The 13,459-nt window shown below is 44.4% G+C and overlaps 1 protein-coding gene across 5 annotated transcripts in view; it reads right to left on the bottom strand.

The window, feature by feature from the left end:
* The window catches only part of Ubr1 (Ubr1 ubiquitin ligase), a 62,730-nt gene extending 53,508 nt beyond the window's left edge, over nucleotides 1–9,222 (bottom strand). Inside the window, exon 1 of one of the 5 annotated variants that reach the window (XM_077675238.1) lies at nucleotides 9,066–9,222. The gene's annotated coding sequence lies outside the window, so the exon portion shown is untranslated. Of the gene's footprint in view, nucleotides 1–8,473; nucleotides 8,638–8,923 lie in introns of those variants that run through there. The other 4 variants (XM_077675240.1, XM_077675241.1, XM_077675239.1 and 1 more) reach the window with 4 other exon arrangements.
* Between the last annotated feature and the right edge of the window lie 4,237 nt (nucleotides 9,223–13,459).

Here is a 13,459-nt window from a genome sequence, read left to right as displayed (position 1 = left end):
CACGAACAAAATCAAATGTTCAACCTTACAAAGTTTCCCTCTTGTCCTTAACAGGCACCAATATGTGCCAAGAGGGGAGGGTGCTCTCCAACCGAGCCAACGGTCACCGGCGCCGCCACCTCAAGGCCCACTTTCCACGAGCAAAGATGGTAGGAAACAGTGCGAGGCCTTGTAGAACGCCCTCTTCCTACCCTGATTCATTACAACTTGAACCTTGATCCTTAATGGGGAACACTGGTCTTGAGGATTTTCTGTATCAATTTTATTCGCAGTCTACAGGTCCCACAAGAATGTACCTGCAAAATCTTATAGCTGTACCGTAAGTATTTACAAAGCTGTCGCCATTTAAAGTCACCTAAATGACCATTTCTTGCCTATATTTCCAAACTTCGTGCCTCGTTTTCTCAGAACCAATTTTTTTCCCACGAGGTCAACTGTCGGGTATAATATCTTGGGATGTACTGGTCAGATTTGCTCCATTCTTGCTGCATTCAAAAGCTTATCAACTGAGCAGTGCAATGAAACCACAAAAATATAGAATTTCGTTTTGCTAGCACAAGATTTTATGCCATCCGTTTTATGAAAACACTGGTAATACATGACCTGACATTTAATAGGTTTACAGTGTTTGCAGAAACAACATCAAAATTACTGCTGTAGTATAGTTGCACTCCCTGGTCCCTTTAGAGCACACAGAGATAAAAAGTATTCCAGTATTTCATAGGTAGATAATTAAAAAATTGCCCGAAATGTAAAGGCATAACAAGTTGCACGACTCTGACCTTGCACCACATAGACAAAAACTGACTGCATATACGTGCTCAGGATGTTAGAATACACTTCACGTGTAAATCTCAAGCACATAGGTTAAAAAATAACAAAAATGTCCTCAAGGCCAGTGCCCTCCCTTAACTGACACATGCGGTAAAAGCTGAACATTTTTTAGTGCACGTTTTACCAGTACACACACGATTTAATGGCTCCTTTACACCGCCAGCAATGTTGCCGTGACAACCTCCTTTGAATCACAACCTTTTTGCTTATTTTTTTAATTCAATCCTGGTGCAAGGAGTTCGGGAACAAAAAACATCCGCCACTCCGGTTGGCAAAAGCGATGTTTCGAGCTAAGTGTTCAAGGGAAGACATGAATTTGTTTTCGACCCCAAATGATGAAACAGTGCCCAGTCAGCATTTGCATGAAGAGGCAGTCAGCAACCCGGTATGTACAACCCGGTCACCAAGCCAAGGCTATACGATCGCCCATGCATGGCTGGAGGAAATTCTTGCCAGCTCAAGCAGACGGCATAGGAGGCAGGGATTTTCTACGCGACCTATCCCACAGGACGTAACAGCTGGTGCTGAGCGCTGACCGGAGATTATTTACGAGGTGGACTGAACAGGCACAGATGGTCACAGCCACAAGTGGCCAGTGATAGCAAAAAATGGCTAGAAGGGTTCCACAAACACCTGACTTGCTCGGCTCGACCCTTCTGAGAGCTACGTAGGCTGCTAACACTCTGCAGGTCTTAGATTAAAACTCGTCAATTAAAATTCACTACAGCTGTACTTTTGGTTTCCAAAGCAATTAGGACAAGTTTTCCAAGAATAACCTTTGCCAAGAAGTCTCTCGGCCTTCATATCATTTGAGCGAGCATGAAGTAGTGCTGGGCTTATCACACTGAAACAATCGCTGCTTCAATTCTTTAAAGGAGCCATGAAGGGAAAATACAACTTCATGTAATTTGAAAGAACTAGGATTCAGTATTTCACTCAGCTCCATTACAGCCCCAAAAGATGTTTTTTTAACGAAAAAAAAAAGCAAGAAGTATTTAAAAACTTTCAAATTTTGCGCCACAGTGACGTGTTATGAGCAAAAATGATGTCATACGGGCCAACAATAAAACAATTTTCAGTGCGTTAACTGCACGTCAGCATTCAAGTGATGCGGTCAAATGGAACTAGAGGCCCCATTACAGACGTCCAGTCATGTGCCGTCGCGACAGGTCAGTTAGGCAGCCGCCAATCGCACTAACAAGGTTCTGTGGCATCATAGAAAAGTTGCGGGAAATTGGCTGGGGGGTTGCTACTGCTTCACACGTTTTCTTTCATATCTCCGTTATCTGTTCGAAGATTGCTATGATGTTGGCATCATTGTTATCGGGACTAAGTAGTCTCTCTAATAAACCCAACTTGTATTTTGTCTTCATGGCTCCTTGAAGGACAGCAATACTTTCAGAAAAACTTGCTGGGACCATATATTTTAAAGTGAAGCTTTATAGTGTTCTTACTGATGGCGTCTGTAACGCAAAAATGTCCTGCAGGAAAGCCAACTTTCTCTAACAATGATGATGAATGATCGTGGGTGAAGTCAAAGAAAAAAATGCTTGCCATGGCTGGAACCAAACCTGGGTCCCTTGTGTTATGAAGCCGACATCTATCTGATCACTCCATTTCGATGTGGTTGAAGCGGTTTGGAAGACTCAGCCGACAACCAAAAAGCCCGTCACGAGAAAGATTGGCATTCAACCATCGCCGTCATTAGACAGACGGGTGCACGATTTTGTTTTTGTTTTCACTCGATAACATTGTTCAGGCGAGTCCTGTGACCCACAACATAGACTAACATCTCATCCAGGCAAGTTTGCAACGCCCAGCCATAGATTTTAAAATCCGCTTTGAAGTGCGAAGCGAGTCAGTGATAAGCGATTTTGTGCATTCACAAAAAAAGGTAACCTTCACTGAAACTTCTTAGGGATCAAATGACGGAAGCAAGAAATAGAAACTAAATCAGCAATAACCACTCAACACAAGGAGATTACCACGAGTCAAATATGAAAGCTCATGCGCAAGTAAAAAACAAACATGGTACAGCCTCTCAGAGACGCTCCCGCACTCATTTCCGAAGTACATGTCAAGCAAAACCGAATGCAACCGCCCCTGGACATCACATCTATATTTCCACCGAACAATGGTCAAAAACGCTTATGCGTCAGATCGTCCACAGACACAAACAAATGGGATACAGACGTTGTCAGCAAATCCGGGAAAACTGCAACGTTTTTTTTTCTTTCCCACAATTCAAAGCGACAGCTGCAGCCCTACAGGAGCTGCAGAAATGTAGCCAGCGTGGTGAAAAAGAAACGCACTGCTGAAAGAACTTGGTTCTTACTTCACTTCTTACTGTGTTTTCTTTTGTGTGTATGAATGCATTTTGAAGTTTCTGTTCTATTTCTTCCTTTGCCTCCTACACACATTGCGCAGTTCTCTGTTATGTTTTTTTTTATTTTCTTTTGTGTTGTGCTGTGCTGATCGTGTATAACTCCCATTTAATAAATGCCCCTGGGACCATGAGGGCATCTTGAATAAATAAATACTAAAGCCCCTAAAGCATTGTAAAGTAGCATTAAGCAGGTATAAACCCAAATTCAGGAATCATGATTGAATTCAATCCCCAAATCCCCCCCCCCCCTCTCAGAGAAATCTAAAAAGTCGTAAAAAGTTTCACACGCATTCTGCTTTAAAGGGACCCTGCAACACTTCCGATTTGCACTTTCACTCTTTCCTTCGCGCCTGGAACCACTGCGAAAGCAACGGTTATGGCCAGCACGGAGCGGAACTGCACGATTTGCTCGTCGCACCACATACGCCTTCATTTCTGCTTTGTTTTAAGCGCGAAGCTCCTCTTGCTCGGGCCCTGTGCCGCCCCTCGTTGCTGCTGTATATGGCACGGCACATTAATGAGGATTGTGGCAGGATCCCCCTAGGGATTGGCCAACCAAAGATTGGCCAAAGAGGTCAAAATGTTCAACGCGTTTGTTGCTACCCAACAAGGAGAAGAGGAAGAAGAAGAGGTTGTGGTTCGTCGCCTGCGAGCTCAAGACACGTACCGGGGGTACACGACACAAGACGCTCTGCAGAAGGCGACGACCAAGGTGGCTAAAATGTTACACACCGAATTCGCCAACTTACCCCTCGAGATTCTCATTGTCCCAAACAAGCCCTACATGATCACCACAAACATCGACGTCGTCGACGGGCTTGTCAACGGAGCGGTGGAAAGCGTGACGTGTCGAGTCTTTATATGATGTGTGGGCGAATGTTTCACGGTTTTACCGATAAGCACTTTTGCTTCGCCCCTCTCACCATCATTCACTTCGTGGAGATGGCAGGATTTTTTTAAAGCATTCACCTGCTGCAACTGAACAAAAACCAGCCAACAGCCGCTACATGGCCTCAGTGACGTAATTCGGGCCTTCGAAGGACGTCAAGACCAGGAAAGAGAGAAAAATCTTTTGAGCGAGTTTACAAGTTATCTGATGGGCATAGAGCAGTAATTTTTGGCTGAGGTACTTTGCGACCCCCTAATCTAAGCACTGAGTGTGTTGGGTGACTACGTTCTGCAAGCATTTAAGATTTCAAAAAAAGTTGAAGTGTTGCACGGTCCCTTTAAGACAGCTATACCCATGAAACTAAATTGAAGGTCTAATTTGGACACGATGGTCCATTACACACCGATACAAGCAATCACATGAACGGGTCTCCAGTAATCTGCGCTGCAACTTACAAGTCATGCCTGTTTATAACTGCATTCACTGTTATTACCACCGCAGAATTGCTAGAAAGAAAAAAGAATGACTGCCTACCTGTTTCAGTTTACTGGCACTCACAAACACTGCAACATGAAATAACAAAAAACTGGACTCTGTACGAAGCAGTTAACTTGATCCGCCATGTCACGTTTCTCTTGAATTTTTGTTTCATTCCTTTTAGTTTAAATGTTTAAAAACCTTGAAGTAACGTACGACGGCTGTTTGTGCTGTGTCAAGTCGGTCTCATTTCTGCTCTAGTATAAGAAAGTACTGCACAGTGCAGTTTCTTTGCCTCAATCCCTAAACTAACCTCTGACATTTGCCGACATTTCGCCGCTTGCGTTTTCCTCGATCAGTGGCATGCGGGTCACACAAGCCACGACATCGTCTGGCTTCCCTCAAAGGGTCATTGACCTACGGTCTCACTATTTGCAGGAACATTTATAGAGGCACTTTTGTAAAGGGTGTGTTATTGAATTTACTATAACACATATTAAAATGAAAGCCTCAGCTGAAAAGAAAACAAACCAGTCAGCAACTATGAATCAATCGATTGCCTTCAAATACCACGGAACACCGCAAGGAAAGCTTGTACGTAATTGAAGTGGCAAACAAGTTTTAAAGCATTCAATAGTTCGATTTAAACGCTGCACAAAATAGTGCCACAATCCACACTACACTGCACCTCCTTGCATAAATTCATTGCAAAAACAACACCGCAAGTATGAAGAATTTTGCAGAACAGGGGCTCTGGATTAATACAGGCTTCTGAACGCTGCCTTATTACCTTGCATTGTCAGAGCTTAGAATGTATAAGCATCCAGTCCAGCTTCTTCAGCCCAGCTTCTTCAGCCAATAAGTATTTCATTTTTGCAAAAAAAAATAGTAATAAAAGTCGCCAACACAAGTCTGAAGGATGCTGGTAGCAGCTTAAAGGAGCCATGAAGAGAAAATACAAGTTTGTTTAATTTGAAAGCACTAGGATTCAGTATCTCACTCAGCTCCATTAGAGCCACAAAAGATGTGTTTTTAACGAAAAAAAGCAAGAAGTATTTAAAACTTTCAAATTTTGCGCCACAGTGACGTGTTATGAGCAAGAATGACGTCATACGGGCCAACAATAAAATATAATTTTCAGTGCGTTAACTGCACGTTAGCATTCAAGTGATGCGGTCAAATGAAACTAGAGGCCCCATTACAGACGTCCAGTCATGTGTCGTCGCGACAGGTCAGTTAGGCGGCCGCCAATCGCACAAACAAGGTTCCGTGACGTCATAGAAAAGTTGCGGGAAATTGCCTAGGGGGTCGCCACGGCTTCACACGTTTTCTTCAATATCTCCATTATTTGTTCGAAGATTGCGATGATATTGGTATCATTGTTATCGGGACTAAGCAGTCTTTCTAATAAACCCAACTTGTATTTTGTCTTCATGGCTCCTTTAACTTCAGCAAACTGCATGGACAAACAAGTGTGCTTGATTTGCCATAAAACAGGCGAAAATAAAAATTCCATCTCCTTCTTGGCACACATTTATTCAAAAGCAGAAAAAAAAAGTTTTCTACTTCTGAGCTAAGTCTCTACATTTGTAGTAAACAGCGAAATAAAAAGAAAACAGCTAAATTACACTACGAAACGAGACCACTCAAACAAGAGTTCGAAAGATGTACCCCTTTTAGCCCGTAGCAAACGATTGATTTTTAACGTGCCGAAGCTACATAGGCGATGAGGTGCGCCATAGTGGAGGGCTCCGGATTCATTTTCACCACCTGGAAGCCTTCAACATGTGCCGAAAACCCGAACACATGGCCGTTTTTTCGCAGCAAACAATGCTCACAAAGGTATTCTCTTTTTCAAGTATCTTGCTCCTTTTAAAACACGGCTGGCGTCGGTTGGAGACTAAATGACAACATTATATGGCTGAAAACCTAAATCACTGTATAAGTGACAGCACAAAACTTGGCACCTATCACAACACAGACCAAGAATAATACTCCTGCTACACTAGCGTCCGAATGTCATTCAAACCAAATGTTATTTCATTTAAACGCGAAGTTGTGCTGCTTTATTGGGTTTTGAAATGCCATTGGGCTCAAATGACATTCGAGCCAAATGAGCACCCATAGAGACATTTGGGGCCCTCGAACGCCATTTCTTGTCCTATCGCGCACAGCGTTCCAAGTCAGCATAAAGAAATACATTACTGGCGTACTTAAAACAAACCAAATATTACTAATTGTGGGACTTCGCTTACTTCTCATTTACTTAAATCGCGATGTAACAATTCCATAATCTTAGCACCAGTGCGAGCAAGTGACAAACCAGTGTGGCCAGACAGCCAAAAAAAGACTCGATTGCGGTTCAGAACTACGCAAAAACTGTGTCAAAGCTTACGTTATTGATAATTTGATATCATTTTAATGCCAAAGACTGCTGCTAAATGTGACTGTTGCATTATTGTATAAAAACAGAACTTGATAGCAGCAGCGCCACGCAGCACGGCGAGCGATTTTTAAAGCTTTCAAAGGCCATAGAAATTGTAGTGGAGCATGGCAGATTGTTAATAGCATTCGAAGCCACTCATTTGGGTTTAATGACATTCGGTTCAAATGACATCCGGACGCCAGTGCAGCAGGGATATAACACTGCCACATTAAAGAGGCCATAAAGACAAAGTATAGCTTTGTTCAGTTTGACAGAACTAGTCTTTGTTAACTACTCACTCAGCCCCGTGCTAGCCACGAAATACATTTTTTAAGCAAAAAGACGTAAGGAATATTAGAAAATTTTGAATTAGAAAATTAGAAACTTTGAATTTTCATGTTTCAGTGACGTATTATGGACAGAAGTGACGTAGGGGTCAGCACTAAAAACGCCATTATCAGTGTGTTAACTGGACGTCAGCATTCAAGTGTACAAAAAGCGTACACAGGCAGTTACAAATTTATCTGATGGCTAGATCTTAATGCATGTCGCAAAGGGCTAAGCCGGAAAAAAAAAGGGACAAATTTATCTGACGGCTAGATCTTAATGCATGTCGCAAAGGGCTAAGCTGGAAAAAAAAGGGGGGGGGGAGCCCGAAAGTGCTTACAGATTGTGTAGTTTATGTTCACAGTTTGCTAAGCAGATCCATGCTCATTTCGTTACGATAAAAGAGCACTCAAAGGTGATGTTTACATTGTCGTTAGGGTAGGTAGGGTGTGTTCCCCAGCGAGGAACACAGATGTCATGTCCCCATTTCAGAACCGCATTCCCAATGCATTCACGAGGAAATGTCAAACTGGCCCATTCAATTCACCTGAATGAAGCTAAACGGACCCACATAGGCAAGAAGCCTACCAGTGAATGCGGGCGTAGTTTTGCAGTAAAATAGGGAAGGGGTGTAGAGGCTGGCAGAGTCGACAGCAAATGAATGAAAACAAAGCTATCAGAGTTTAATATTAACGATTGAAAACCGCCATTTGTTTTGCCACGACGCACAGTCTACGCTAAAACGTGCCAGTGGACTTCACTTGTGTACGACACACGCAAATACAAAAATTCAAACACAGGGGAAAAAAAGGGAGACATGGGCAGTGATGCATTCGGGGCGCATTGAAGAACTTGTTTAGACCGCGCGGTCGCCCCGTCAATTGGAGCGTTTCCTTGTTTAGTCCAGTCTACTCATCGCTCTCCCAAATAACCGCCACATTTAACGTAACCACGGCCCCATAGAAGAAGCGCCCAATGTCACGAACAAAAAAAAAACGGTACTCACACAACGACGGGAAAACCACCCCAAGCCGCGCGAGAAAACGAAAAGAAAAAATCACAATAAGACGCACCGGTTAAACCTCTACGAAAGCAGGGTATTTTTAGAGCACCCCGTTTTAATTGCGCAACGTACCGTGATTCGGCAGTCCTCGCCAAATGCGATGCAAGCCACGTTCGGGCGAAGAGTTTGTTTTGTTGCGCCAGCAAAAATCAGAAACTGGCGTTTAAAATGAACGCCCGCACCGCGCCCGAATCTACAAAGCCGCGTTCCTAAATCAGTGACACGACCCTGACAGTCCGGAGCTATGGTCCGGAGCTTAGCAGCGCAAACAAACCAATCACAGGCATTAACCCCGGAGCGGCACAGCTGATTCGAGACGCCGATACCACCACCGTCGTCGGGCCAGTGACAGCAACGCCACGTTTGAGGGCTCGCGACGCTGACTCAAAGGCCTTGGCCGTGAAATCTCGTATTTAGGACGCGCCCTCGCGCTCACTGCCGCTGCGTCAAGGCCTCGGTCAGCGTGGCTGGACGCGGACGCAAAAAAAAAACCGACGGTAAGACACTGAAAGGAGCTCCTACCTAGGCCTAACGGATCCGGCTGGGGGAAGCGTTGTAGGCTTTTTCATTCAATCGCGACACGTTGGAGACGGAGCGACTGAACGAAGCAAGGTCTTAACCGTGGTCAAGGGAGCGTGAGACGTATTCGCACACAGCGACTCACCCACGAAGAAGCCGAGAAGAGTGCGAAATTCCGAGTTTCGAGTTGGGCTTGTTGGAACAGACGAAAATGAGTCGCCTGCAGCCGTCTCCAGATGGCAGCAAACAAAACGTTGTTGTCGCTGCTACTGCGTTGCTGAACTACGAGGTAAAAACCTGGCATTTAATAAGAGCTCCCACTTAGCAATCAACATTACAAACCAAGCAGTGCGATTAAAAACTTTGCGAGCAGTTTGGCGGTGAACTCTGGGAAATCCAAATTCTCTAACTTGACTAGTCATTTTGGCTCTTTTAGTAGTGACATAAAACAGTTTACCAATTTTAAGCTTTGAATTGCTTTAACTACCTGTTTTTTATTGACCAACAAATATTCTTTACATAAATTGGTCTCCTCGATTCGGCAACACTTTCTGCACTAGTTCACAAAAGTGCCGTGCAAGTGCAGCGCCAGTTCTTTCGCACGCTAGGCTGTCCCTATCCGCACGCCTCGCGCGGATTATTTTTGAAACTGTCCGCACGCCTCGCGCGGATAACTTTTAAAACTGTCCGCACGCCTCGCGCGGATAATTTTTAAAACTGTCCGCACGCCTCGCGCGGATAACTTTTGAAATTGTCCGCACGTCTCGAGCAGCGCCGTGTGCAGAGTTTTTTTTTCCGGGTGATATTATGGACGCCCCAGTTTCTTCCGCACTCAACTTGGATGCTATCCGCGTGTTACGTTGTCATGGCTGGTTACTTTAGTGTTCGCTAGTACGATGATTTCCTTACTTAAACCAAGTGCAGCGTCGGTCTGCTAACGCTCGGCTTCGCGTTGTGTGCTGTCCTGAGCCAGCCAGCTCACGGGTGAAGCCGGCTTGCTAAGCCCTCGTCGGAGAAACAGCGACCACGACGACACCGACCCATCTCCTGAAGAATCGAGGACGAAGTTTGCCATCGCTAGTTCTGCACTTCCTATCCTACAAGCCACGTTGCAGCAATGTGCCAGAGATCACCACACGAACAAATGCCGTGCTGCGATATGGCGAATACTGTGAGGTGAAGATGATTGTGTGCATCGGGGCGTAGAGCTCGACGTACTACCACATTCGGCTTGTGATTGCTGTGACGGCGTAGCACATGGTAAATGCGCGAATGAGGTGGGGCCGAGTGCAGGGTGCGTTCTCTGCGCTATCGCCCTTCATGTCGGCGCATTCGGCGGCTGAGTTCGATGCTTGCACGGGCAGCGATTGCTGCAGGCAGCCGTTGCAAGCAATGCGCGGTTGCACTAGTCAGCTACGGTCGCCTTGGCGTTTGTTTATCGCCCGAGGTTCTTTCTTTCAACGTAGCTGCTACCTGCGTAACATTGAAGGGGAAAAAAACGCGATTATCGCACGGGACTTATAACCTGAGCATGCGTGTGGGGTATATTCTGTGCAGACCTTGAGTGCTTAGTATTGTTCTGCTGGTGCTTGCTTGCTACTGCGCGTATTAGTTTTCAGGCTAGAGGAACAGGCACAGTGCCAAAGCGATACTGAATCAAGTGTTCATGCATTGGTTTTGAAAACAACACGAGGGTACGTAGAATAACGCTCACAGCACAAAATAAAAACAACTAATGGAAAAAAAAACTAGCGCTGTTTGCTGTCCTTTAATGTGCCCGTTTTTTTTTTATTGTGAGCATTATGGTTTACCCACTAGCTGGCCCCCTCATAGCTGTGCTAGATGTAATGAGGCGTCAGACCCTTCGAAAACACTGCGTGTGAAAAATCAGTCGACTTCTTGCCTATAAAAATTTAGTTCGAAATTACAAGCGCTCCATTTTAAAGCACTCGCTTTTGTGGAAACTGCTGTTGTGAGAAGCGAGTCTGATGCATTTAAACAACACACATCATTGCCACATTCTTGCTAGGTAGCGGCACATTGTATGCACTGCTATTATGAGCGCGTTAAAGCATTATAAATGTAGTATTCATGCCGAGAGAGAGAGAGAAATCTGTACTATATAGGCAGCCATAGTCCAGGTTGCCTGGCCGTCTCCTAATCTTCATTAGAAGACGGCCAGTCTGCAAATCTCACAGAGTTCCTCACTAACCCGAATGCCATGACCACCAGAAGTTCTTGCATCGACTTCACGTCCACACCATGATCCGCGCTCAGCCAGTCTTCCCAGGAAGCGTGTGGCGGCAGGTATAGTGGATGGCACCCCCAGAAGAGGGGTAGTACTCAACGTTACTAGACTAGGTCTAGTAACGTTGGGTAGTACTGGTGGGGTGTGAAGGGCAGTTGGTTGTCGGTCAAGTGGGGCAGGAGGATTACATTTGTATAGTGGACACGAGGCTGGGCAAGAAGGGGAGGGGTTTGTGCATTTGGGACCATAGATGCAGCTTCACGAAACAGGGTGAGGTGGGGGACCCGGAAAGACTGCTTAATGGTTCTAGCACATGTGCAATATGTGGGCTTGGATATACAAAGCTTCTCAGCGAAACTACACAACTCAGGATCTGCTATGATGCCAAAGAGGGCACTGGCAAGCATTTCATCACACGAGTTCTTGGTGTGTTACGTCTTTCCTTTGTCATTGTTCCAGCCATGCTGTTTTTTCCTGTTGTGCAGAACCAACCATTTGCGGATCCAGAGGGAGGGTCCGGATGTCGTGACCCCTCCCTTAATTTTTGAATTTAAACCTCCAAGAAGATGACCACTCAGGTCGCAGAAAAAGGTGAATTGATGACTTGTTGTATTCCTTGTGTTTTTGCTTTCCCGAAATTTCAGTGAATAAATAAGGCTTCTCCTACTCCTGCTCATCATCATCATCATCACTGATAGGAGCTGACCCCCCTCTCAGAAAAAGCCTGGATCTGCCCCTGGAACAAACACACTGCCACTGTTTTATATTTTGTCACATGATGCGACATGTGTTGACCCCTAGCCAAAAATTCTGTGTGTGTGCATCATGTGTCGGTCCTAATTTTTCTGTTCAATATACTCTATATGGTAATAGAGGAGCTAGAGCCAAAAGCATACACTTCAATAGCTGATAATTCCAACCTGTGCCACCAGTGTATACATTCACTCTTGAGAAGGGGAATTATATCACAGTCATCACAGTGTGTGCCTTTGAAAGTTCTTTCCAGAGAGGATGTATCCGTTAATCTTTTGTATTATGAGTGCATGAGACGGCACACACACTAAAAGAGTAGTTACTCATAATGTTCAGTTCTTCCTACGAGACTGAACTGGGCCAATCTTGTTAGACCATAGGCAGTGCAAGTGTTTCAAGATATGTACTCGCTCGTGTTGCGGTGTTTATCAATTTCCTTTTCTTGGGTTGGTGTTCTGCCTTTTTTTGCACCGTTTTGCCTTTTGAATACGTGCGAAGCTTGAAATTTTTTTTATGAAACAGTAAAGTTCCAACTTCTGAAAGATTACATACACAAGAAGCTATTTGCATAGTTGCTCAAATTGGAAATTTCATGTCCGTAGTCCTTTAAATCGCCTTTATTCTTCACAGGGGCAAGGAAGATGAGAACAGGGCTGCTTTCGAAATAGGTACCTTAGTAACACAACTCTTCACTCAGCACAAAGGAAAACGTAAACACAAAATTTCATTTCAGGTTGCTATAAAAGGGCCATTACCTTGTTCATAATTTTGTAATGAAAAGGGAAATAGGTGACATCAGTGCCAGAGAAAGGTGCCCGGAAATTGTTTTCATTCATGTCAAGGGCAGGTAGAATGCAGTAGCTTCTGGTGGTATTATGCAAAGGGAGGGGTAGTAATGTGGAGTCATATGCGTGATTGTTAAACACATTATTGTTGCATTTTATTGAGTGCCGGAATCACCACAGTTGAAACACCTTACATGATAAAATTTTAATGTCGAGGCAGTGCTGTTGCCTAACTCACCGTGCTTGTGATGTCAGCTTGTGAAATGAGAGCAGCCTTAGTAAAACTTTACTGAAAGAAATGCTGAAGATAAACAAGTCTGAAATCCACTTTCACTCGCTAGTAACTTTTTTTCCGAAAGAAATTGAGCACAATAAACCTTTTGCCCAAACAGCATTATATTGTTTTCATTTTTTTTTTCTGGATCATGCTCCTCACCTTTTCACCCACAGACGATAACTCCGGGTGGTTGATGTTAGCCTCAACTGTAGCTTATGGTCTAGTTTTTAGGTGAAACTGTGCAGACATTTAAAGGGTGCTTTTTGGATGGAATCGGTGCAACAGAAACGAAGAGAGGGGAAGAAACATAAGGAAGGTCGCTGGTCTAACAACTCATGTTACACATGTTGGATTTATTACGTAGCCATAGCTTTAGCCATGAAAAACATTATGGCTTCTGAGTGCACGACAAACTTTCCCACTGCACTACAACTAACCTGAAGTTGATATTGGAAAGTGTTCGGTATTTTTCAGCA

This window comes from Haemaphysalis longicornis, unplaced genomic scaffold (assembly GCF_048455015.1).
Source record: "Haemaphysalis longicornis isolate Haplotype H1 unplaced genomic scaffold, Haemaphysalis longicornis Haplotype H1 scaffold_6, whole genome shotgun sequence".
Classification (NCBI taxonomy): domain Eukaryota; kingdom Metazoa; phylum Arthropoda; class Arachnida; order Ixodida; family Ixodidae; genus Haemaphysalis; species Haemaphysalis longicornis.
Note: the sequence above shows the minus strand (reverse complement) of the source record. Positions and strands in the feature narration are given on the sequence as shown.